Source organism: Muntiacus reevesi, chromosome 2 (genome assembly GCF_963930625.1).
Source record: "Muntiacus reevesi chromosome 2, mMunRee1.1, whole genome shotgun sequence".
In the NCBI taxonomy this organism is placed as follows: Eukaryota; Metazoa; Chordata; class Mammalia; order Artiodactyla; family Cervidae; genus Muntiacus; species Muntiacus reevesi.
Window position 1 is genome coordinate 3679437 of NC_089250.1, and position 27306 is coordinate 3706742.

Sequence of the window (27306 nt, forward strand, 5' to 3'; positions counted from 1 at the left end):
TACTTAATACCCTCGACGTCCACCCATATTGCTGCACATGGCAAGATTTGTACTTTTTATGGCTGAATAATATTCCAGTATACATATATATCACAATTTCTTTAGCCTTTCATCTACCCATAACATGTAGGCTGTTTTCATATCTTAGCTGTTGTTAAGTAATGCTGCAGTGATCCTGGGGTGGGGGGATTGCAAATGTCTTTTTAAATTATTGTTTTTGTTTTCTTTGGATAAATACCCAGAAGTGGAATTGCTGGATCATATGGTTTCTTTCTAATCCCAAAGAAAGGCAATGCCAAAGAATGATCAAACTGTCACACAATTACGCTCATTTCACATGCTAGCAAGGTAATACTCAAAATCCTTCAAGCCAGGCTTCAACAATACATGAACTGAGAACTTACAGACATAAAAGCTGGGTTTAGAAAAGGCAGAGGAACCAGAGATCAAATTGCCGATATCCCTTGGATCATAGAAAAAGCAAGGGAATTCCAGAAAAGCATCTACTTCTGCTTCATTGACTATGCTAAACCTTTGACTGTGTGGATCACAACAAGCTGGGAAAATTCTTAAAGAGATGGGAATACCAGACCACCTTATCTGCCTCCTGAGAAATCTGATGCAGGTCAAGAAGCAAGTTAGAACCAGACATGGGACAACATACTGTTCCCAAATTGGGAAAGGAGTACGTCAAGGTTGTATATTGTCACCCTGCTTATTTGACTTCTACGCAGAGTATATCGTGAGAAATGTCAGGCTGGATGAAGCACAAGCTGGAATCAAGGTTGCTGGGAGAAATATCAATAACCTTAGATATGTAGATGACACCATCCTTATGGCAGAAAGTGAAGGGGAACTGAAGAACCTCTTGATGAAAGTGAAAGAGGACAGTGAAAAGCTGGCTTAAAACTCAACATTCAAAAAACTAAGATCATGGCATCTGGTCCCATCACTTCATGGCAAATAGATGGGGAAAAGTGGAAGCAGTGACAGACTTTAGTTTCTTGGGCTCCAAAATCACTGTGGATGGTGACTTCAGCCATGAAATTAAAAGATGATTGATCTTTGGAAGAAAAGATATGACAAAACTAGACAGTGTATTAAAAAGCAGAGACAGCACTTTGCCAACAAAGGTCCATATAGTCAAAGCTATGGTTTTCTTCATAGTCAGAAATGGATGTGAGAACTGGACCATAAAGAAGACTGAGTGCCAAAGAACTGATGCTTTCGAATTGTGGTGCTGGAGAAGACTCTTGAGAGTCTCTTGGACTGCAAGAAGATCAAACCAGTCAATTCTAAAGGAAATCATCACCAAATATTCATTGGAAGGACTGATGCTGAAGCTGAAGCTCCAATACTTTGGCCACCTGATGCGAAGGGTTGACTTGTTGGAAAAGACCCTGATGCTGGGAAAGATTGAAGGCAGGAGGAGAAGGGGGTGACAGAGGATGAGATGGTTGGCTGGCATCATCAATTCAATGGACATGAGTTGAGCAAACTCTGGGAGATAGTGAAGGATAGGAAGCCTGGTGTGCTGCAGTCCATGGGGTCACACAGAGTCGTACACAGTTAGTGACTGAACAACAAGAATGGTAGTTGTATTTTTAGCTTTTTGAGGAACCTCCATACTGTTCTCCATAGTGGCTGCACCAATTTACATTCCCACCAACATCACACAATTGTTCCTTTTTCCACATCCTTGCTGACTCATTATTTCTCTTTGATGTCTCTTTGATGAATAGTCATTCTGACAAGTGTGAGTTGATATCTCTTTGTGGTTTTGATTTGCATTTCCCTGATGATTAGTGATGTTGAGCACCTTTTGTGTACCTGTTGGCCATCTGTATGTCTTCTATGGAAAAATGTCTATTCAGAGCTTCAGACCATTTTTTAATTGGATTTTTTTTTTTTTTTTTGGTGATTGAGTTCTTTTGGATATTAGCCTATTATCAAATGTGTGACTTGCAATTATTTTCTCCCGTTCAGTTGACTGCCCTTTCATTTTGTTGATTGTTTCCTTTGTTGTGCAGAAGCTTTTTAGTTTGAGGTAGTCTCACTTGTTTATTTTTGCTTTTGTTGCCATGGGTGAAATTTTAAAGAAAACAGAACCACAAACCAAAAATTACTTGTAAGCATGCAATGAGTGGTAACTGCCACTAGTAAACTTCTGTGAGATAAGCATAGCCTGGGGTAACCAACCTTAACTCAGTGGCCTCCACTTCAGAAAGGAAGCTGAAATGTGAGCTCAGGTGGCATTATTATACAAATAACGTTGAGTCTGCTCAGGTTATCTTAAAAATACATTATTAGTAGGATCCCCTATAAAAGTCAAGATAGAGACTCCTGTAACCATCCTTTGCTTAGCCTAGTCATCAATTTGAACTATGTCCTTCATTCCTTCTTTAATAAATATTAACTGTAACCCACAGCATGGAGAATTCTGGCAGCTAATAGACTAATTTCTGTTCCAAAGAGGGGTAAGATGTTATATTTTCCAATAGTCAGTTTGGATGAGCTCCCAAAACTGTATATGTCAGTTGTACTTGTTATTGTAATTATATCATTTAATTCACTATTACATAAACCGACGGAATATGAGTGCTGGAAGAAAGATGTTGTTTCTATGCAAATAAATTGAATATAGCTTGATGAGGATAAGTGTGAATTGCTAAAAATAAATTCTTAGTGAGTGAATATGAGCACGACAACTTTAAAAGGGAGTGGGAATCCTCAAACATCTTGTGAAAAGGCAGATCCTCATTACTGGTCTGGGGCAAGCCTAGGAGTCTGCATTTCTCATGAGCTCCCAGGTAAGGCCAATGCTGCCAGTCCCAGAATGCACTTGGAGGAGTGATGCTCTCAAGGCCATTGGCACTGGGGCAGAGGCCAGGAGGTCCCTTGGCAGGAAGCAGAGGTCCCAAATGGTCCTTTAATCATGTCATCAACACAATATAATTTGCCTTTCATTTTGTCAATGAAGAATTTGAAGAAGGAAAAAACAGGGAAGTTGTATTAAAAGGATAAGTGCAAGGAAGGATGCCAAGGCCATGCATTCTTCATGAGAGAAAGGAGGAAGCCCCAAGGGGAAGGAGTTGGGACCATCTGAGTAAGAAAACCCACCGCTTGTGTCTGAATGTGATCTCCTCTGGGAAGCAAATGGAATATAGTCACCTGGTGACCAACTGCAGGAACATGTGATGGGGTCTAGAACACTCATTGGTTACACCGTCAGGAAGAGGGAGGGTGCGGTTTATGGTGGAAGCCGCACTAGGGCAGAGAGTTTCAAAACTTCTCCTCACACCATTCATGCCATAACTGTTACTGTTCCCTGCACATGGTCGTCTGATCACCATCACTCTCAAGATCCGGATATTCCCTTGCCCCCTCTTGGCTGCCCCTTTGGGCTCAACCCCCTCTCCGCAGCCCCGTGGCTTTGCTTTTTCTAGAATGTATATGGATGGAGCCACACAGCATGCAGCCTCTGAGTCTGGTTTCTTTCACTTCACTAATGCATTTGGGACGCTCTCTGTTGGTTGGTGTGTCAATGGTCCCGTCCTTTTTCTTTGCCAACTGATAGCTCATTGCTGGGATGTACCGCAATGTGTTTGTCCATCCCCAGCTGAGAGACCTTTGAGTTGTTCGGGCTCCTCATGATTACGAGTAGCTGCTATAAATATTTGAATGCAAATTTTTGTGAGAATATAAGGTTTCATTTCTCTTAGGTAAATAAATACCTAAGAGTGAGATTGCTGGGTTCCCATGGTAAGTGTATGTTTACAAAAAATCTGCCAATCTTTCCAGAGTGGCCGGCACCGTTTTTCCCCTGCCTTATGTGATAGCTGACGGAGAAGGCAATGGCACCCCACTCCAGTATTCTTGCCTCGAAAATCCCATGGAAGGAGGAGCCTGGTAGGCTCTAGTCCATGGGGTCACTATGAGTCGGACATGACTGAGCGACTTCACTTTCCCTTTTCACTTTCATGCATTGGAGAAGGAAATGGCAACCCACTCCAGTGTTCTTGCCTGGAGAATCCCAGGGACGGCGGAGCCTGATGGGCTGCAGTCTGGGGGGTCGCACGGGGTGGACACGACTGAAATGACTTAGCAGCAGCAGCAGCAGGTGATAGCTGAGTGGTCTTTCTGAGCTGCATTCCAGGCATTGCCCCCAGCCCCTGGACACACACACAACAGTTTTCACGTCAGAATCTCAGAGAGGTAGCTGCCAGAAGCAAGGAACCACCAAAAAGAAGCTGCGGTCAGAGCTCTGCAAAAGTCAGGGAGGCTGGGCTTACCTCCCCCAGCCACTCCCGGCTTCTAGACCCCTCTGCTGAAGCCCTGCGCCTCCTCTCTGAGGGAGGCTTGGAGCCCACCTCTCTCCCCAGCAAATGTGCAACCTCCCAAACACCACCCTCCTGGGTCAGGCTTTGTTGCCAGATAATGTGACTTTGTAAAGAAGCCCTTCTCCTCCCCCACAAAAGGAGGCTAAGAAAGGCTCTTAGATCAATCCTCAGCAGATACACGGAGTCACAAAGCTCCGGCAAATCCTTTATTCTCCGTTTGGAGCAGCTGCTGCAGCACCCACACCCCACAGAGCCGGCCCCCAGTGGAAACCTGAAAACTATTCATATCATTTAATCCTGTTGAAAATCCTCTCTGCTCTTTCAGTGAGGTGCGGTCGGCCGAGGTAAACCTGGGCTTAATTCATATGTTGGAAGGGAGATGAAAGGTGTCATCACATGATCTGACATCCTATCCAGGAGGCTGACTCTTCCCTAATGTGGAAGAGTCATAACCCCTGACTGAGAGGAGCTAAAGTCAAGTCTTCAAGGAAAAGTACTATTTGGACTCTCTTTTACTATGCACTCACTTTAGAAGACAGCAAAACTGCAGAAGCAAAGTAGGTGGTGTGAGGGGATTTGAGTAGCCTTTCACTCTAGCTCATTCATGTTAAGAATCTACCAGGTTTTTTACACTTCATACCAGACATGGTGAAAGAAGACTCTTAAGACCATTTTTACCCTATTGCCGATCACAGCCATGAGGCTTGGGTCTCTCCCCTGGTACCACAAAGTGTGAGATCTTAAAACCAAGCTCTTTAATTTTCAGAGATTGATCCTAAGATATTGATATATCCTGAATGATCGTCAGATCTACTTTTTTTTCTTCTAGAACTCATTGATACTTGCCAGTACCAATAGGCCCCCAGACCTTCTCTGTCCTCTCCAGGCTGGGAGAAGACTTCTTACGAGTTCCATGGGCCATACAGCTAGAGAGAAAGCAAAAGAGCATAGGAAACTGTATGCATAATTTCAAAGACTGCATTCTTTCTGGCTTGTTTTGAGACCCAAATAGGATTTGCAGAGTAAGTGGTCCCAGGTGGCTAATTTAGGGTGACTTCCCTATGAGGAAAACTATTATAAGGCCCCCATGAAAACCCCAGTGTCCTGGCAGATGACATTTATTTACCTTCCACTGTGTGAGGGATGGTCTAGAAAGCATGCTGGAGAAACACAGATGGAAGGGCCATCCTGGAGAGTTTGTCATCCTACGGTCCTTGAAATATTAGGACAGCAGCAGGCAGATGAAGCCTGTGGTCAATGTTCCCCATCTGTGTTACCTGTTGGGATCACCTGGGGAACTTTGAAGAGTGTAGAGACCTGGGTCCCACCCCCAGAGACCCTAGTTTAATGGGTCACAGTTGCAGGCTGGGCACTGAGACTCTAAATCTTCCAGTGTATAGCCATGGTTGAAACATGCCTCCGGACAAACAATGTCCTAAGTGGGCAGATAAATGCATGACATAACCAGAGCCTTCTCTCCCCTGGAGGGCCCATCAGGGGTGTGTCTCGTAGTGCTATGGGCCAGGGAAGTTAGTGAGAGGCAGCTGTAGGATACATAACAATTGGGCTCTGCAGTGGTCATGAGAGAGAAACTGGGAAAATGTCACATTAGCACTTGTCAAATGGGGAATGGGACTGGGTGCCAGAGGACTAGGAATGCGTGGAAGAGTCCTGAGTACAGTGCATTTCTTCTGGATCATGCTTGCTTTGTGATCAAATTTTTCTCATGCCTCTAGAGGCGATGAAGCATAAGGAATAAGAGACTTCGGTTAGAACCCCAGTTACGCTTTGATTAGTGCTGTCATTTGGGCAAGTGAGCCCCTCTAAGCCTCAGTTTTCCTGTCTGTAGAATGGAAATGATGATAGTGGTTTCCTCACAAGGCGGTTGGGAAACTGAAATAATTATGTAAAATAGCTCCATGCTTGGCATGTGGGAAACTTCTCATGTGTTTTAGCTGCATTTACAGTTATCCTCATGCTCAGGATGTGGGGTGAAGACCAAAGGTCAGTGTTAATCCAGGGGTAGGAGGCGATGAGACATGGGTGAAGTTTTTCTGACTGAACAGAACGGGAACTAAAAAATATGAAAAACTCCAGAAGTTAAGACTGACGAGCTCTTCAAGAGAGACACCCTGGGGCTTCCCTGGTGGTCCAGTGGTTAAGAATTTGCCTGACAATGCAGAGGACATGGGGTTCGATCCCTGGTCCGGGAAGCTCCCACCGCCACAACTCCTGAAGCCCCGTGCGGGGCCTGCGCTTTGCAAGGGAAGCCGCCACGGCAGGCAGCCCTCACCCCGCAGGGAAGAGACCCCGCTCCCGCCACAGGGGAAGCTGCGTGCAGCAAGAAGGACCCAGTGCAGTCAGAAGGAAACGAAAATAAATGAATAAATGCACACTTTTTAAAAAGACACCCCAACGGGTATCTTTGAGCTCTGAGCAGCTTCTTCTCTCTGAGGAGGCCTGTGTTGGTTGCACTTTCAGAGAAGAGGCTAGCATGTTAACCAGGGCTTGAGGCTGGGGGTGATGAAGTAATTGTGCCATGAAGAACTTGTCGGGTCGGTTTCAGCTCAAAGTGGAGCATCTAGAGGAGCAGTAACACCGGCCTGTGGACGGAGCTTGACTCTACAGGTGGCGCAGCAGAGTGGGGGGGGGCTTGGCCGTCAGCGACAGGGGGTGCGTCCTGGGGCGGAGTGAGCACACCCAGGGGAGGAGGGCAGGGAGAGACACTGGGTGTGTGATGGCTGTTGGGAGGCATGTGAGTGTGTGTGTGAGTGTTGTGTGAGTATGTGTGTGTGAGAGTGTGAGTGTGTGAATGTGTGTGTGAGTACGTGAGAGTGTGTATGTGAGTGTGTGTGTGAGTGTGTAAGTGTGTGAGTGAGTGTGTGAGTGTGTGAGTATGTGTGTGTGAGTGTGAGTGTGTGAATGTGTGTGTGAGTACGTGAGAGTGTGTAAGTGTGTGAGTGTGTGTGTGTGTGAGTGTGAGAGTGTGTGTGAATGTGTGAGTACGTGAGTGTGTGTGTGAGAGTGTGTGAATGTGTGTGTGAGTACGTGAGAGTGTGTATGTGAGTGTGTGTGTGAGTGTGTAAGTGTGTGAGTGAGTGTGTGAGTGTGAGTGTGAGTGAGTATGTGTGTGTGAGAGTGTGAGTGTGTGAATGTGTGTGTGAGTACGTGAGAGTGTGTAAGTGTGTGAGTGAGTGTGTGTGTGTGAGAGTGTGAGTGTGTGTGTGAGTATGTGTGTGAGAGTGTGAGTGTGTGAATGTGTGTGTAAGTACATGAGAGTGTGTAAGTGTGTGAGTGTGTGTGTGTGAGAGTGTGTGAGTGTGTGAGTATGTGTGTGTGAGTGTGTGAATGTGTGAGTACATGAGAGTGTGTGTGTGAGAGTGTGTGTGACTGTGTGTGTGTGTGAGTGTGTGTGAGTGTGTGCATGTGAGTGTGTGTGTGAGTGTGTGTGTGTGTGAGAGTGTGTGTGACTGTGTGTGAGTGTGTGTGTGTGTGAGAGTATGCGTGTGTGAGTGTGAGTATGTGAGTGTGTGTGTGTGAGAGTGTGTGAGTGAGTGTGTGTGTGTGTGTGTGAGTGAGTGTGTGTGTGTGTGTGTGTGTGTGAGTCAAGAGAGGCTCAGCTTGAGGCCAGTGAAGAGCCCACTCTGATGTGAGAGGGCTTGTCGAGGTTTCCGGCCTTGAACCTGTACTTCTTTTGTGTGGCCCCCGGAAACGTGAGGAGGCTGGCAGGAAGGATCCCATGTTCACTAGAGATGGAATTGAACACCTCCCTGTTGGATGGACACGGCTGCAGCCTCTTCACACACACTGCTAGGTGGGTGTGTGAAGTTCCTCATCCTAAGGAGCTGAGGCTGACTCTGAAGCCCCTTTTCATGCAGGGGCTTGATGCTCCCTGCCCCCTGCGTGGAGAAACCTTACTGCATTATAAAGTCCTGCAGGGCTGACCTGTCAGCTGCCAACCAGCTCCCTAAGATCTCCTAAGTGGGGTGCTTCTCACAGTCAAATGTACAGAAGAATTGCTTTGAAAAATTGTTAAATAGGGACCTCCCTGGTTGCCCAGTGGTTAAGACTCTGTGCTCCCAGGGACCTGGGTTCCATCTCTGGTCAGGGAACTAGATCCTACGCATTGCAACTGAGACCCAGTGCAGCCAGTAAATAAATAAAATTGTTAAACAGATTCGTTCCTCTCAACCACAGCAATGCAGATGTAACGCAGCAGGGGTGGGGCCTGAGAAGCTGCTTTTTAACAAGCTTCTACATGCTCCTGCTGCTGGGCCAAGGTCCACACTTTGCACAGCCTGCCCCAGCCCCTCTTGGCGTTTTGAGTATGTCCCTTTGCTTACCAGCTGGGTTAGGGGTGGAGGGGGCAATTGAATATTAGTCAATTCTCTAGGCGCTGTGGGTTGGGATTCTGGCCTCATGTAGGACTTCTCAGGGCAAGCTTATTAATAGGACTCAAATGTTGAACCTTTTAGAGGAGAATTGTCATAAACCAGAGTGTGTGATGTCAAGTTCTTCGAAGAAGAACTGCCATTTCTTACTGGGTCCCGTTTTGGCATGTGAGACATGAAGGATAAGATGAGGATGAGACATTTTGCAAATCTAGAGTCTGTATGTCAACGATGCTTTGGTGTAATATACTTTTTTTTAAACCTGGGGGATGCTGAGAAGAAGGCAGGCTTCTCCTCTTAATGAACTTTTAGACAATTTTGTCCACTCTGCTGAGTTTCCTTTGCAGTTTGAATCTCAAAACCAAAATTTTCCACAGGGGATTCTTTTGTTTCTTCTGGATCTGCCAGAATGAAATCCTCAATTAAGTTTGACCCCACCCCACTTTCTTCCTGGACCTCACAAATAACACTTAGAATGTGAACAGAATCTCTTTTTTTGAAGGAGCAAAGTTTAATCTCGATGTTCTGTTAAAACAAAGACATCTGGATTGACAGTCCCGGTTTTTTCAAACACGTGGACTTCTGAGCTTTGGTAACTTAAGGGAGGTGTAAGTTTCTGCTGCCTCTCAAAGCCTCAAAGGTTCCCCTATTATGACCGAGCTGAGAAATCAGAACAGTCCAGAGTTTGGTGTAAACAAGTCCTCTTAATTCCTATTTGGGGTTTGTCACTACTTGAATAGCTGAGCAGTCTCTATGTGGAGTCATTTTACTTAACCATTCTCATTTTGTAGACTCATCACCCATCCCAAGGTGGCCCTAAATGGAGTGAGGCCCAGTGTCCCCACAAAAGGAGGTGATTCTTAGGCAACAACTGGAGTTTATTTTGATCTCTATCTTTTGAAGCCAGAAACTGTTCATGTGTAACTTTAAAGAAAACTGTGATTTTTTTTTTCCTAGAGCAAAGCTGTAATTTGAAGTCAGGATTCTATTAAAAACAGACAAATAATTCCCATTCCTTCCTGGTCCTGCCTATTGTTTTCCTAAGTTTGTTTGGATTCTCAGATTGAATCCTGCTGGTTAACCTTCCAAAGAGAGGGTCCCGGCTGCTGCCATCCAGCGAGGTGACTGTCTCCTAAGCTCTTTGGGGAACACATCCTGTTTCCCCATCAAAGAGGCATTTGGAGGATGTGGGAGACTGTCTCTTGTCTTCCCTATTCAGACAGCCTTTATTTCCTCCCTATGTTTTGTCTATAGACTGCTAGTCTTCCGAAGAACTGTCCCTAGCAAGAAATGTTGGTCGAGAGCCAATCTCATTTATAGGTCATAAGCAGTAAACCATGGGATTGGTTGAAGGAACCCGTGTCCTGCCCCCAACAAGCGGTCCCCCTCCACCATCCTGCGGACACACACATCAAAGACAAAGATCTGATACTCACACGGTACCTCTGGATGCCTTCACTGATGATGCTCTAAGTGTGCCACATCCTTCCACGCTTTGGAAGGCGTCCCTAATCCTGTGACCATGGCTCCTTTTTCCCGAGGGGGCCTAAGGTGGCCAAGACTTTTCATGTAGCCAGTGTTCACTAATCAGAGCCTGGGTGTTAGTTGCAGCCTAGGAGCCATACATGAGTCAGGTGCTGACTTTTCTTTTGAAAGGAAATTATTCTGGAGACCGTGACACAGAGATAGCATCACTTTTCTGTGACTTTGACTCTCTCTTTTCCTGGGTCCACACGGCCATGCTGGCCTAGATCAGGAAAGCAATGCCACCCTGTCCTGGATCTCCTTGCTCTGAGCATGGTGTAGGTTCTTACCAGGGCTTGCTGAGAAAATTCCTAGTTGAGCAATAATGAGAGAGGAAACTTTTTTCCCCTCAATCTAAACCTGAAAGATCCACTGCTGATTAAATATATCTGGTCAAGAATCACTTCTCTTAAGCTCTAAACTGAAACCTCTAAACCCTGAATATTCTTTCCCAGAATATTCCAGAGACAACTGGGCAAGCTGTAAGATTTCCAAGCTGCTTTTTTCCTTAGGGAGAATGAGTGATGTTTGAGCTGGGCAGACACGGAGCTCTGCGCATCCTGATAAAGATAGGGACTTTAGGCTAGCAGAAAAAAAAAATCCAAATAAACAGATTTTCAAACAAACCAGCTTTCCTTTTGGTAGCTGAAAAGGAAACCCCACATCCAGGAGGAATGCAGATCAAAGCAGAGTCTACAAGTGATGCAGAAACACATGAAATAACAAACAAGCCTGGTGGGAAGAGGGACCTTTTTGTAAAAGAATAGGCCTCTTCAAATTACACTGAAATTGAATGCAAGATTGCAGGCAAAGATACATGAATTGGGAATACAAAGCTATAGTTTCTTTCCCCTTTTTTGGAGCCGAGGGTATACCTTTGATAGGTCAGATTGAAAGCCACTAAAAGCAACGGACAAAAGATAGGCCCCTTGTTGGAAACCTTGCCGAGCCTACCTTTTGCATTGCCTTGGTCTCCCTCTTTCTCGGTATAAAGTGGATGGAATAATGAATCCGTTCTGGTTGTAAAGGTGGAACCCGAATCGTGGTGGTCTCTGAGCATTCCATGTCAAAAATTGGGCCTTTTCACGCTGGCAAACCTGGTTCTAGTTAGAAGTTGTCCCAGGTGAGTTGCAGATTTAAAATTGTTGACCTGATGACATCCTCATTCAGAGGCTATCCTTTTCCCCGATGTTAAAATTTATTTGGGTCAAAATCTCAATTGGATCATAGGTGGCAAGCTGCAAAACCAGTCTTAAGACACTTTATCTTTGGGAATTAAGCTCCTTTAAAATCCTATCTGTGTTCTGATAGTGAGGTGCTGAGTGGCTGCCAAAGACACAGACTTCTATTGGTTGCTATCACTCACTATTTAAATGTCGAAGTAACTGTCAGTGTTAAGCATATGCTTTCTGAGAACTGTTGGAATAAATGCTTGTGCTATGTGCTAAGTCACTTCAGTCATGTCCAACTCATTGTGACCCCATGGACTGGAACCCGTCAGGCTCCTCTGTCCATGGAATTCTCCAGGCAAGAATACTGGAGGGGGCTGCTATTTCCTTCTCCAGGGGCTCTTTCTGACCTACGGATCGAATCTGTGTTTCATGTCTCCTGAATTGGCGGGCAGGTTGTTTACCACTAGTCCCACGTGGGAAGTCCTGGAATAAATGGTTGGTGGAGTTTGAATCCTCTTTAAAGGACCTTGGGTTGTTAAGTGCATGTTTAGTTGAGCTTCTAGCTCATTTCCTACCTCCATTTGGAACGGGGCAGTATCAGCTTCACCTGGGAGCATTACCTGAGGTCTCTTCCTCATGGTGGAGCTTCGAGTCCCTGCATGTTTATGGTATCTTCCAGCATACTGGCTGGTGCCAAGTTGCTCTCCAGGGTGGTTGCCTCCATTCCAACCCTGCCACTGCGTGATAATAATTCTGTGTCCTATTGTTTCATCCTTTTCCTGACACTGATATCATACTTACTATTTTTTTTTTTTACCAAATTTTGACGACTGAAAAACTGTACTTTGTTTCAATTTGCACTTTCCTGACTACTTGAGAAACTGATTCCCTTTCTAGATGATGATTAGACATATGAATTCCCTCTTCAGTAAACACATCTTTTGCCCATTTTCTCTCCCTTCTGAGTTGTTGGTCTTTATCTTGCCTGTTTGTGGGAGTGAATTCCCTCTTCCAGACAGTGATTCTTTACCATGCATGACCAGCATTGCAGTTACCCCCTTCCAGTATGTGGCTTGAGTTTATTTTTTTTAACGGTGTCTTTTATATGTATAATTCTATTTATTTGTTTTGTTTTTGGCTGCTGGGTTTTCGTTGCTGTGTGGGCTTTTCTCCAGTGGCAGTGAGCGGGCTGCTCTCTAGCTGTGGTGTGAGGGTTCCTCGCGGTGGCTTCTCTTGTTGGGGAGCACGGACTCTAGGGTGCACAGGCGTCAGTATTTGCAGCGGTGGGCTCAGTTAGTTGCAGTTCCTAGGCTCCAGAGCACAGGCTTAGTAGTTGTGGTACACAGGCTTTGTTGTTCCACAGCGTGTGGAATCTTCCCCGACCAGAGGTTGAACCTATGTCTCCTGTGTTGGCAGGCAGATTCTTTGCCACTAAACCAACAGGGAAGCCTTGGTGTCTTTTAATATACAGAAATGTTAACTTTTAATGTTGTTGAGTTTATTCATCTCTATTTTTGTGATTTGTGAGTTTTTTGTGGGTTTTTTTTTTTTTTTTTTTTTGGTATGTTGTTGAGAACCTTACCCTCAAGTCACAACAGATTCTCCTGTATTGTCCCCATTAGGCCTTTAGACCGCCTTAGTAGACTTGTGTGTGTGGCGTAGAGCAGGGACCTAATTTTGTGTGTAATGAGCTGTCTCTCCTGCAACATAAATACATAGTCCATTGCTTGCTCAGTAAACTATGGTTCCTCATCTGTTACCGGTAACATTTTCATGTACAAATGGGACTGTTTCAAGAGTCTCTATTCTATTCTATTTATTTTCATCTCTGTGCCAATACTATACTATATTCATCACCATCGCTGTACTTATTGATTTGGGAAATGAGTTTCTCCCTCCATTCATCCTCATTCTCTTTAAAAACTGACCTGGCTGTAATTGGGCCTTTGCTCCTCTGTGTAGAATTTATAATCTGATTATTAAGGTTTGTAAAAAAACATATAGACATTTTTATTGAAATTACATTAAAATTATATTTTAATTTGCTGATTAACATTTTTATGATTTTGGCTTTCCATCCATGAACATGGTATAATACTTTGAGTATTAAATTTATTTATTAATGCCCTTCAATGATTCATTTGAAATACTTGCATATTTTTTGTTAGTTTCTTAGGTACCTTATATATATCTTTGGCAGTTTCTATTGTTTGCCACCAAGAACTCTGGCATATGCATTCACATTTATGCTCCCAGTTGAAGGTCTTAGGTGTTCAGTGAAAGTGAAAGTCGCTCAGTCGTGTCTGACTCTTTGCGACTCCATGGACTATACAGTCCATGGAATTCTCCAGGCCAGAATACTAAAGTGGGTAGCTTTTCCCTCCTGGGGAAAAGATCCCTCCTGGGTTGGGATCCCACAGGGACTGAACCCAGGTCTCCCGCATTGCAGGCAGATTCTTTACCAGCTGAGCCACAAGGGAAGCCCAAGAATACTGGAGTAGGTAGCCTGTCCCTTCTCCAGTGGATCTTCCCGACCCAGGAATGGAACCGGGGTCTCCTGCAGGGGGCTGTATAAAACATGGCTCTTGCCTTTGTGTCTCACATTTTCACTGAGGAGCCAAGACACATGGAATGCCAATCATGGTCAGAGCAAGCTGGTGCTGAGTAGTACAGAAGAGGGAAGAGGCTATAGATGAAGTGTTTAGTTGGAGAGGGTCTCATAAAACAAATGCAGCTGGAAAGTTGAGTTAGATTTTGATAAGATAAGATGTATAAGTTGGAAGAAAGTCTGTGAACGTAAATTTAAGCCTATGAACATCAACATGTGTTTAGGCAACAGAAGTTTGGGGTTAGTGAGAGAAGGTGGTGGCCAGACTCTCGATGACCTTGAGTGCCGGGATAAAGCACTTGAGCTTCATCTTCTTCATAATGAGGCTTCCGAAGCTGGATGATACATCAAACTGTAATAGTTTGTTTCCTTTCTACAAAGACGCCTGAGAAGCCCACTTTCCTTGTGATAAATCTTTTAAATTTATTTAGATTCAGAGCTGGGTGTGCGTGGAGGCACAGCAGTTGCTCTACATGGAATCAGTACATTAAGGATAAGTTTTAGAGTGGGCATCGGTCTCAAACACGAGGAAAAGCTTTCATTCTAAGAACTGCCAAGAAAGTGTGGCCCAAGTACAGTGTACAACGTGTCTTCTTTTTACCTTCATTTTCTTCCTGTAAAAAGCATCTTATTACCAGCACTTCCCAAGGTACTATCTTGGGGTTTCCTGAGAAATGGTCGAAGCATGGGCTAGAGCTGCCTGAGAAATACAAAGGGGTCTCCAGCTGTCCATGACCCTCATGAAATAGTTCTCGTGACTTTCCACTGCCCAACAGGTGATTTATTTCCTTCTCCCTCAAAATGTGTTTTCAATTCATTGAAAGTTTGCATGTTCTTTCTTCACTGAGCATCATGCCCTTTTCCCTGAAAGAGCCAGAGACCTGTCTCAGCCGCTGTGGCGGGGTCGCCTGAGAGTGGTGGGGGGCTGGAAGGACCTGTGCGGCAGGGGCTGGGGTTGGGGCTGCCAGCCGTCAGAGGAGGCCTCCAGGACGGCCACCTTCTCCTCTTAAAGCCCAGGCTCTCTCTGAAAGAGCCGCAGAGCAAACCTGCTGGGCCTGTGCTAGCACTTGGAAATCCAAGGAGTTATCACTCATCGGGAATGTTGATGTTCCAGGAAGACAGTAGCAGACCACGCTGCTATACATTTCATTCTCGGAAGCAACAGAAGGCTCGGAGTCCATAGTATCCTTCAGTTCTTTCCCCTCACCCAGAATCTCTGCTCTTTCAGCTGCCCCCTTCCATTCTTTGTTCTCTAGCCTTCATCCCCTACAGCAGGGAAAAGCATTCCTGGCCATTTTGCAATGAAAGGCCAACAAAAATGCACCCTGTTATTTCTGAACACCCCCTCCAACCCCTGCCAACACACACGCGTATGTCAGTGAGTCGCCACCCAGCGCTCAGTATACAGTGGGCGTCAGATTTCTAGGCAATGGGCAGCCCGTCCCAAGTGAGATGTGTGTCCTGAGACCACATAAGGCTCCTTGGAAACAATAGCTCGAGAGAAACTTGACAGTTGTTAGGTTATTATCTCTCAGCTCTAAGCTCTCCCTGTATACTGTAATTCTGGGGCTCAGAGCCTGTTAATCCTGGTTTAGCTTTGCCAGCTGCTGCCCAATAGGGGGTGCTAGATTGAGACGACAAGGTTGGAGGAGGCAGTCGGAGCTTTCTGTTTGAATGGGCATCACTGGAACATCCTTTATTCTCTGGCAGCAGGAGTTAGTTGCAGTTTGTGGTTTATTTCCCATTCACAGCACCAGCTCGCTCGCACCCCCTCAGGCGCTCGGCACCAGTCACCGGGGGCTCGCCTTCTGGAGTGGCTGAGTCCTCATCCTTTTCAGTGGCCTCTTCTCAGTTCTGCAGGTCCCCTCCTCTCCTCCATCTAAATTTTAATAATTCCAATCTCTTACCTTTGTTTCCCCAGCCCTGGGGATGTAGGCTGCTTCCTCTGGCTCTGTCTCCTAAGATTCTGGCCTTCCATTTTTGTCTCTTCAGTTATTAGTTGGAACTTTATGCCAGGTTAACAATTCCTTCTATTACATTCTCTCTTCAGTCTGGTGTGATTTCTGACTGGACCTGAGCAGACCAGTGGTTCTCAAGTTTTAAAGTGCATCAGAAACGCCTCATGAAAGCACAGATTTCTGGGCCCATTTCTAGAGTTTCCAATCCCATTGTTCTGGATGGGTCCAGGGATTTTCATTCCTAGCAAGTTCTCAAGTGATGCTGACCCCGCTGGTCCAGCAGTCACACTTGGAGAACACTGCACCGGATGATGCCACCTGCCCCACATAAACCCCATTGGTTAATGAGTTAATGATTTTTTTTTTTTTAATTTATCTTTCTATTTTCGGCCGTGCTGGCTCTTCGTTGCTGTGCGTGGGCTTTCTCTAGCTGCGTCGAGTGGAGGCTGCTCTCTAGTTGTGTGAGGGCGTCATTGTGGTGGCTCCTCTTGTCGCAGAGCATGGGCTCTAGGCGTATAGGCTACAGTACTGGGGGCATGTGGGGTCATTTGTTGTGGCTCACAGGCTTGGTTGCTCCATGGCATGTGGAATCTTCCCAGACCAGGGATAGAATCCATGTCCTCTGCTCTGGCATGTAGATTCGTAACCACTGCACTACCAAGAAAGTCCCTAAATGATGTTCTAAAAATGAAGTAATATGAGGTCCAGGATGCTACCACTTGCCAAAATAATAAGAAAGGGCCCACACCTCACCAGATTTCCTGCAGCGTGATGGGTCAGGAGGTGTCACTCCAGAACATTGTGTGAGACATACTTCTGGCATTTCAGAACCCACAGGTCTTGGATCAGGATGGATTCAAGGAGGGATGACGTCTCAGTGGCTCTGCACAGTAGTATGTTTGAACAAATACAGATTTTCCCCTATATATTTTATCATGCCAATAAATGGATATAAAAAGTCCATATCCTACACCTGGCCAAGCTGAATGGCTTCATCTTTGACTGTTCTTCACACTCTTTATTTAAAGTATACATAGTGGTCTTATTTTTATTTCCCACCCTGCATGTTCTGGGAGGGCAGTGAGGATCCTAAATCCTCCTCGAAGGAATAGAAACCATGTAATAAGGAGACACTGCTTTTCTGCAACTCCTTAGCGCCGTGCTTGGCTTGGTTGGCAGTGAGGTGAGGAGAACAGGCAAGGGAATTGGAGCATGAAGGTCATCAGAAATCCAGAGGGAGGACTCCGGTGAGGGACAAGATGGGAATGCCGAAGCTCACTGAAACCAGTTACCATGACTATGCAACAGATTCCCCACAAACGAATGACTCAAGCCAGCAGCAGCAAAAATATTCATTAATAACAATATTTATTTTGCTTGTAAATCAGTAATGCGGGCAGGGCTTGGTGGGAATAGCTCACCTCTACTCGATTCAGGGTTCTTTGGAGCAGCTTGAAGGCTGGACTGGAGGTCCTGTGACGGTGTCCTGTGGTGGATGCTAGTCGAGGGGCCTTAGGTGGGACTGTTAGGGGGAGCGTCAACATCCGGCCTTTCAGTGGTGGCTAGCCTGGTGGCTGGGTGCCCAAGTGTGAATAGGGAGAGAAGGAGACAGCGAGAGATGGAGAGAGACGTGCGCACCAGGCAGAAACGGCACCTTTTACATGACCTAGCAGCCTTGGAATTTCCATCACACCACTGCTGCCGTATTCTATCAACTGGTCAGAGCAGCTCCAGCCTTGGTTCAAGAGAAGGGAATCAGACCCTGCTTCTCAAATTGAGGCGTGTTGAGGTTCTCAAGAGTACAGAGTACTGGTGGTTTGGGGGAGAAAACAGTCTGCCATTCCATTTATTTTCATCGGAAGCCCTGGCCATCTTTACACAGACAGACCCAGTCTTCCCAGTCTCGGGATTGGAGCGGAGGGAGACACATGATGGGAATGGGGCCAGTTGGATTCTGCCCTGGCTGAGAGTGTAAGTAACTCAGACAGTGAGATGTTTGTATCCCTGGATCTACTCCTGGAGCCATTGTGGCCTGTGGACTGGAGAGCTGGGGTAGGAAAGGAGGAAAAAAGAAAAGAGGAGATGGAGTCTGTTCCTAGCGGTTCCCCGACTTCTTCAAAGTGCCCCACCGGATTTTGCCATCTTGAGTTATCTGAGGCACTCTTGTGTGGTAAAAACAATGCCCTCTTTACTGAGCTAGTTTGCGTGGATTTCTCTAGTCTGGGTGGATTGCCAGGCAGGGGAAGACGCATTGATTCATCTCTGTTTTGCACTAGGTTGTCCCTGGATCTGTTTTCCATGGTTCCTGCCCTTTGATTTTATGCTGCTTATCAAGGATGGCCCCACCAACCACACCCATAATTCCTCAACTGGTATTAAAGGCTCAAGCAAATGTCTTATGGAAAGAGGCCAGGGTAAGTAAATGAGCATTTATTTACAAACTAGCTAGATTTATTTTAAGTTTTATTTACACAAAAGACTGCACGGGGAGATGTTTCATGAACACATTTTATTGATAAAAATAGGTGGCTGCCAGGCTGCTGCCCACGTTCCTGGACCCACTTGCTGGCTGACAGTGTCACGCCTCGGCCTCTGTGTGCTTTGATGCCAGCAGTGGGAACTGCTGACCTTCTTCAGAGGACCGCCCTTGGGCTACTGTCGCTGCTTTGCCCGTCCTGCAAGCTGGGGTCCAAAAGAAACTGGGAGCTTGTGTCTGCTGGTGCAGCCTGGAGCCGGTGGCCGACAGTGTGGGTGTGTGGAAGCCCCGCTCACTTGCTTCCAGGCGGGACAGAGCGTGTGCCATCATTCGTACACAGGAGCCCACAGAATCAGACTGGGGCTGGGACCGGGTCTGAAATGGCCACTTCCCGTGACTCACTTCTCCTGTCCTACTTCCCCATCCTTCTCCTATTTCTCTGGGAGTTCTTCCTGAGTAAAAGAAGAACTTGATCAATTTAAGCACATGAGACCTTGTTTCAGGTTCTGCTTCTTGAGTACCCGGCCTAAGACAGGGACATTCTCTAAAATGGAATGTGATATCATGGTAAGAGAAAAGTCTTTACAAATGATAGAATTTGGACTCTAATCCTTGCCTACAGAATTGATCTAATATACAGCCATGGACTCAGTTCACTTTCCTAATTTTGTCTCCATACGTAAAAATTGGAGGTAATAATCGCTACCTTGTGACTACAATCTTGTACACATACCTATTTTATGTCTATAAATCTGTATTTATATCCTAAACAGTATTTGAAAGCTATGGGTCAACACTGTCCAATGGGCCTTTCTGTGATGATGGAAATGTTCTCTGTACAATTCAATATAATGGTCTCTAGGCATATACAGCTATTGAGCATTATAAATGTGGCTCATGTGACCAAGGAACTGAATGCTTCACCTTAATTAGCTTAAATTTAAGTATAAATAGTCACATGTTGCTAATGGCTGCCATATTGGACAGTTTGAGATTGATCAGGTGGTGGTATTGTAAAGTTAATTTCCTAATTTTTAATAATTGTATGGTTGATTATGTAAGCCTTGATTTTGAAATACACACCAAAATATTTAAGGGTAAAGAAGCATATGTCTGTTTTAACTTATTTTCGAATGTAGAGGAAATACATACTATCAATGTTTTATATATATATTTATATATATATATATATATATATATGCTTCTATCATGTTCTCTACGGCAGAAATAGAAGAATATCATATATATATATTCATATATCATGATTCTTGGACAATACAATGTGGGAATTGGGGCACTCAGCTTTGGCTCAGTCAAAAAATCCACATAGAATTGAAAAGTACTTGTGCCTTGGTATTTGCCTTTCTTAATGCTCTCAGGCTCTTGGAAACTGTAACCATCACCATGGAAACAAGCCTTGACTGGCCTGCTAGAGGAGGAGGGGCCCTGTGGAGGGAGGCCCTGCTGTGTCGGTCATCCTGGCTCTCTCAGCTAAGGTCTCAGATATGAGTGTGAGGCCATCTAACTCATCTACCTACCAGCTAACTCAACAGCTGATCTCATACATGAGTGAGCCCAGCCAAGAACAGCAGAAGAACTGTGCTGCTGAGCCCAGCCCAAATTTGGCATCCCATGGTATCAGGGGCTAAAGGAGTGATGGTTGTTTTAAGCCACCATGTTTTGTGTGTTTTGTTTCCCAAGAAAAGGTAATTGACATAGAAGTGCTCCTCTAGAGAGTAGGATAAGATTGCAACACGCAAATATAACATGCCTTTAGGAATATGGATTTTTGAGCTAAACCCTACCTTCCATTTCCTAGCTGTGTGATCTTTAAAAATTTCATTAACTGATTGCTTTTTCACATCTGAAAAATAGAAATGATAATACAACTTCTTATATTTATTCTGAGATTAAATTTTTAAAAATGCAAGTAAAAGACTCAGATAGTACTTGGCACATAATAAATGTTCCATAAATTGCTGGAGATGTGTGTGTGGTGGAGAAAGGCAAAGTAACACTGGGGTTGCAATCAGAGGTGGAGGATAATGTTAAGTACTCTGCATTAGGAAGAAAAAAGGAGAGTTTGATTCTTCTCTCTAATATCTTCTGGCTGTGTCATTTTTAGGCAAGTCATTTTTGTTTTCTGGACCTTGGTTACCTTGGAAAAAATTTTTATTGATGGACTAAACTGTCTCAGTGAATTTTTTCAGATTCTAAGGACTATGATTATATTTATTCTAATTCTGTTGTTTGTAAGAATCCCTTACTTTTCCAAAAAGGTCATAGAGATCAGAGTCAGAATTCTAGGGTATAAGATGAAGATTTAAGGGCCAGGCAAATTCAGACACAACCATAGCTGCACAAATTAATGTTGTTAGAAAAAGCTAATTACTAAGGAGTTCCAGGAAGGAAGTATATCTTTTGAAGTTCATGATGGGTAGATTTCTATAAGAAATGGTGCCTTTCAGAGAGATTAATAATGACTGAATCAGTGTAAGGTGAGACATTAAATCATGTCACAGACTTCCTAGGAAGTTCAAAGGCATGTGTGCTGAGGTCATGTTAGCTGCTATAACAAAAGAACTCAAAATGCATAATCACTCAAACATGATAAAACTAGTTTCATTCCTTGCAGGTGGATCTGCCAACCTGACATCTTTCTGTTTTTAACACAGGGCTTGATTCCATCAAGTGCAGGAGAAGAGAACATGGATGATCACCTGTGAGGGATTTTATAACAGTCACCATAAAGTGACCCCTTCCATTTCACTGGCCGGAACACAGTCACATGACCACACCTAGCTGCAAGGGAGGATGGGAGAGAAAGTCTTGTGTGTTCAGAAAGAAGAGGAATCTTGTTTTGTGAACTGCTCTCTAGTTTCTGCCTCGGCAGGTACTCACTGAATGCAAGTAATCCTGGGGTCACAACAGTGAGGGGTGATAAGGAGCACTAAAGGGAAATATTGCCTCCGTGTCTAAACGGTGCCAGGTAGACATGCAAACCACGGACAGCCAGACCTCCCAGTCTCTAAGGAGCAGTGAGGCTTCTCAACTGATACGTAGAATCTCCTGATTGTAAAATGTTGGCGATGAATTTATTAAAAAAAAAAAAAAAACATGTAGAGTGTAAGGACTTACCTGGCAATTCAGTGGTTAAGATTCCAAGCTTCCACTGGAAGGACCTGGGTTTGATTCCTGATTGGGAAAATAAGATCCTACATGCTACTGTGGCCAAAAAAAAAAGTATAGAGTGTAAAGAAAATGCCTATGCAGGTCCAGTGTTCCCTACATATTTCAGGCTACCAGTGTATAGTACCTATGTTGTGCTCTGTGGGAAAGCCCTAGAAAATCAGATAAGAGTCTGGGAGGCAGATGACCTACAGGTGACAATCAGCCTGGACTGCCCTAGGCAAAAGGATAAAGGGGAGAAATCAGCCTGAGTTCTTATTAGGCCTCCCTCCCAGGCCTAGGAAAAGCTCCAAGGGGACAGGGAAAAGCCCTTAGATTAGAAATTTCCAGACCCTTTTCAAAGAAGAACTGGTCTTGTCTTCTGTTGCCATGCAGGACACAGTAAGAAAGCAGCCTTCTACAAGCCAGAAAGAGAGCTCTCACTAGGAACCCAACTGACTATCACCTTGACCTCTGTCTTTTCAGCCTTCAGAGATGCTCAAAGGATCAAACATTGTGGAGACCACTGAGTAATATAGGATGCCCATTGTCACCTTAACTCATTGTTAAGGTGAAAAGTTCAGCATTCCAAGCTGCCTAAAAGCCTTTCAACTTGGGTCTAAACTTCTATGCGTGACCCTGAGGACAAATTCTTATATCTGTTTTTAAAGGAAAATAAATAATAGTTTTTATAGGAAAAAAAAACAAGGACTGGTGGCAAAGCTGAGGATGATGACTAGAAAGAAGGGAAAAATAAAATGGCTGGGAAAGGAAGACCTATGTCTGCCTGTCTTCAACCGTGTCCTGCCTGCCTGTGACACCCAGAGAAGGTGGGAAGGGAGCAGGGCGTGGTCTCAGGAAAGGGGTGATTTCACACTTAGTCACAGAGGCAGTGCGTACTTACCGGTCCAAGACAGAGGTCATGTCTGCATAGACACACATTTCCTGTAACCCAGGTTCAAGTTTTATACAAAGTTATGGCTGTGTCCTAGTCATACCTTTGGTAATTTAGAAAGACTGCAAACACTGGAAATAAACACCTATTGTTTTCCTTTGTTCTTGGTAATTTGGTGATGATCTCAAAGCTAAGACATGAATGCATATTTATATTGTATAGCAGTGTGGCAAATTCTGTCTCTCTGGTGTTTTAACCCCCATCCTAATGGTCAGTGACATGCTGGGAAATGCCATTTTGTGTTGGGCACTGAGAGAAATTGGTTGATTATATACCCCTCCATTCTGCTGGAGGGTTTTATGATTCAGAGAAAGAGGCAAGAAATACACAGTATTGAAAAAAGCAAAACAGTGTTCAATATAGGCAGGGCATATAGTTGAGAAATGAATGGTGGAAATGGAGGAGCTTGAGGCATAGATGGGGAAGGGAGATGGACTGGTGTAGGGTTAGAAGTAGACGTAGTGTCCTGTCTTACACAACAGTCTTTCTTAAAGATGTGTCAAATATTATTGTCCTTGATTTTCTTATGCATAGATTGATGGTGCTCTCAGTTCAGTTCAGTCGCTCAGTCATGTCTGACTCTTTGTGACCCCATGGACTGCAGCACACCAGGCTTCCCTGTCCATCACCAACTCTGGGAGTCTACTCAAACTCATGTCCATCATGTTGGTGATGCCATCCAACCATCTCATCCTCTGTCTTCCCCTTCTCCTCCTGCCTTCAATCTTTCCCAGTCCCAGGGTCTTTCCCAATGTGTCAGTTCTTCGCATTGGGTGGCCAAGATATTGGAGTTTCAGCTTCAGCATCAGTTCTTCCAATGAATATTCAGGACTGATTTCCTTTATGATGGACTGGTTGGATCTCCTTGCTGTCCAAGGGACTCTCAAGAGTCTTCTCCAACACCACAGTTCAAAAGCATCAATTCTTCGGGGCTCAGCTTTTTTTATAGTCCAACTCTCACATCCATACATGACTACTGGAAAAACCATAGCTTTGGCTAGATGGACCTTTGTTGGTAAAGTAATGTCTCTGCTTTTTAATATGCTGTCTAGTTTGGTCATAGTTTTTCTTCCCAGGAGGAAGTGTCTTTTAATTTCATGGCAGCCACCATCTGCAGTGATTTTGGAGCCCCCAAAAATAAAGTCTGTCACTGTTTCCATTGTTTCCACATCCATTTGCCATGAAGTGATGGGATCGGATGCCATGATCTTAGTTTTCTGAATGTTGAGCTTTAAGCCAACTTTTTCACTCTCCTCTTTCACTTTCATCAAGAGGTTCTTTAGTTCTTCTTCACTTTCTGCCATAAGGGTGGTGTCATCTGCATATCTGAGGTTATTGATATTTCTTCCAGCAATCTGGATTCCAACTTGTGCTTCATCCAGCCCAGTGTTTCTAATGATGTACTCTGCATATAAGTTAAATAAGCAGGTGACAATATGCAGCCTTGACGTACTCCTTTCCCAATTTGGAACCAGCTCATTGTTCTGTGCCCAGTTCTCACTGTTGCTTCTTGGTGCTTTAGTCCCTTTTAAAAAATAAAAAGAAGTGAAGGTATTTTAAGAAGAAATTTGGAATATTTTGTTGAATTTGAGGCTTGTTTTATCACAGTAGCTTCGCTTTTGCCAGATGTGATGGTCACAAATATGGTGCATGGTTGTAGGCTACATTGATGAAGAGATGGTAGCTTTCCACTGAAGGAGTGACCTCCTGGATTGGAAACTTAGAAATGCCCTTTCCTCTGAAAAATTTCCCACCAAGAAATCAGCAAAGTTCCCAGAAGTCTCTGCTTAGAAGGGTTGAATAAAAATCCTTCTATGGTTTTGCTCATTATTTATGTCAAAATGAAAAATACGTTCTTTACCCATGATTAGAAGTATCTTTTTCATGGTTATAGCACTAACACTTGAGACGATGTCCTCCATTTGGCAGTGTGATAAGTGGAGAAGAGAATATCATGCCAACTTTGGACAACATATGATTGTGTATTTTTAGTTATGATCCAAAGTCACAATTTGGCCTGTGAGGCTGGTTCTATCTTTTCGCCAAGTTGGGCAAGGAATCTTGGCTGAAAGATGCTTTTTAAAGACCTGGAGTATTGGACTAGATGTCAAGACATTTGTATTTGGACTTCTTTGGTGCCACTGTTTGAGAAAGCAAAGGTGTCCTGGCTTTGCTGCTTCTTTCCATTTTAATGTACCAGGAATGGTCCTGGAGCCCTCTTACAGAACATTGTATGGCTAAACCAGAGCTTCATTTAGAAATATTTAGAATCGTCTAAGTTGGAGCATCTAGAGTAATTATTGTTTAATAATGCCATGTCTACTATTATTATTGCCACTGTGTTATTACAGTTTTGGTCATGGTTATAGTACCAGTGTCTCTGTTTATTATAGAGTGAGATGATGACAGCCCCAAACTGCCCCAGAGAAATTAAAAGTGAAAGTAATTTATGTCACAGTGCTGAGGAAATGAAATACCCAGTGGTCAAGAAATAAATATGTCAAAACTTCTAGCAAAATATAAAGTGGGAATGTTGCTTCAGACTATGTGGACCTACTCACTGCCTTTCACTGTTGAACCAGCTTTAATATTTTTGACCTCACTGTATGGCATGTGGGGTCTGACTTCCCTGACCAGAGATTGAACGCGTGCCCACTGCACTGGAAACAGTCAATCTTAACCATTGGACCACCAGGCAAGTCCCCAGAACCAGCTTTAGATCTCAATATTCTGATTTGTGTTAACTTTCTTCAGACCTACCTAACTTATAAATCAACATTTTAGTTTATAGTAACCCTGTTTAGACCTATCTGAAGTTATACACAAAAGTAGGATTTTGACTTTGCATTTATACTGTGATGGGTGATAATGCTCTCCCAAGTCACAGATTTGGAGACAAATAGGAGATCATTTTAGCACCACCATCTTCTTCCCTGACTACTTGAACACTTCTCTATTGTCAGTCTCTTTGGATAAAAAATATTTTTAAATTTATGAAAAGAAACCATACAGGACCCAGAAACAAGCTGGGCTTCAGAGTGTATCACCCAGGAAGTGGTGCACAGGAGACTGCAGGCTGCAAATGAGTGTGAAGTCCACGGTCCGAATGAGAAGTGGCCGACACCGACCTCGGCCGGGAGCGGGGGACCAGTGCAGTAATGTGATTATGATAATGATCCCACAACTCTTTGTGTGCGGCCTGTGTTCCCTGTAATTCACTCTTGGGAATCGCAGTCGCTGTCTCTGGGCTCATCAGCTGGCCCAGCCTTTGTGCTCCTGGTCTGTCGTTCCTGCCCGGGTCCAGGAACCTCTGAGTGCCTTGCTCAATGAATTCATTGTGGGGACAAAGATGGGGTGGTCGCATAGAGATGGCTATCTTTTGTTGTCAGACATTCAATCCTATAGAGCAATCCAATTACTTAAGCTGTTTCTATCAGTCTTATTAGGGCTGGCCATGGAGGCCGGCTTGGATGCTAACTGCTGTGTCTCAGAAGAATGTGGTGGAACAGATTAGCGCTTTAATGAGAGACCTTCTGAAGGCCAGATCTTTTCCATTGTATATATATCGAGATCTAGGAATCATTTTTAGGCAAAAGCCCGGAGTCACTGTTACAATGACTGATCAAAGGATGGCTGGAAATCTGTACAACTGCTTGAAGAAATTTTATGGGTTATAAAATATTGGCATGGCTTCTGTCTGTTATGGGCTATCTGCTAAAAATCTTTGGTAGGCTGGGAAAAGGAAATTGCTTATTGGCATTTATTCTGTGGGATGGATATCTTTGGAGTTTGCATTTGAACTCTTTCCTCACTGTGTTACAGGTCAAATTCTATGCTCAGTGCTAACATTCCAGGAATGTGGACTGCACAAAATCAACACAAGCCTTACTCTATATTCTGCTGCTCAGAATAACAGACTGTGAGACGGTGGCCCAGACAAGGGTGAATGGACGATTGCTAGGAACAGATAGCAAGGGTGGGGTAAGATTGCCATGGTTAATGTGTAAGGTTGAAACTTGATGTTAGAATGAAAGTTAGGAATTAAGTCTGAGAAGCAGCTTAGGAAACTCTTGCTCCTCTGGCTGTTGAGAAAAGATGATATTGGGGTTTTGTTTTGGCAATTAGTTTTCATGTTGAAAGAAACAATATCCAGGCCTTATAGGTCATGCCTATGGCTCTGGGAATATTTCTGAAATATCAAATGCACACAGCTTTTATTTTAAAAGAAGGGCAGCTACTCCTATTTGGAAAGTTTTAAATAAATAGAAATACTTTTTTTTCATATAAATATCTTATTATTTCAGACAGACATAAAAGTACTCATTACTCAGCTTCAATAATTAATTGTAGCTAATCTTTCACTTATACTTTCTAATGTTTCTGGAAAACTCTGACCTTGTATAATTTCGCCCATGACTACTAGACTCTAAAAAACAGGAACTCTAGCAAAGTTTCAACTGCAATAGCATTATTATGCCTTAAAAATATTAACAATAGTTTCTTTTTTTTTGAACAATAATTTATTAACAGCCAGGAATTTTAACTTAAGTAAACTTCTCATAAGCATAAGCTACTAAGATATTTGGCCAATTTTTTGGAAGTATTTTTGACATGGCATATTTTAGATAATTTTAGATAATAAGTGCATCTTTCTCCCAGGAGGTTACTACTCATCTCCTTCTATGCAGACTTATTCCAGATTCCATAAAGATGT

At 44.0% G+C, this 27306-nt stretch overlaps 1 long non-coding RNA gene across 1 annotated transcript in view; it reads left to right on the forward strand.

Annotated features, from left to right (window-relative positions):
* Positions 1 to 21223, forward strand: part of LOC136159076 (uncharacterized) — a 32745-nt gene extending 11522 nt beyond the window's left edge. Inside the window, exons 3-4 of the long non-coding RNA XR_010661391.1 lie at positions 18270 to 18407; positions 21145 to 21223. This is a non-coding gene — a long non-coding RNA (uncharacterized lncRNA). The remainder of the gene's footprint in view (positions 1 to 18269; positions 18408 to 21144) is intronic.
* Positions 21224 to 27306: the final 6083 nt, after the last annotated feature.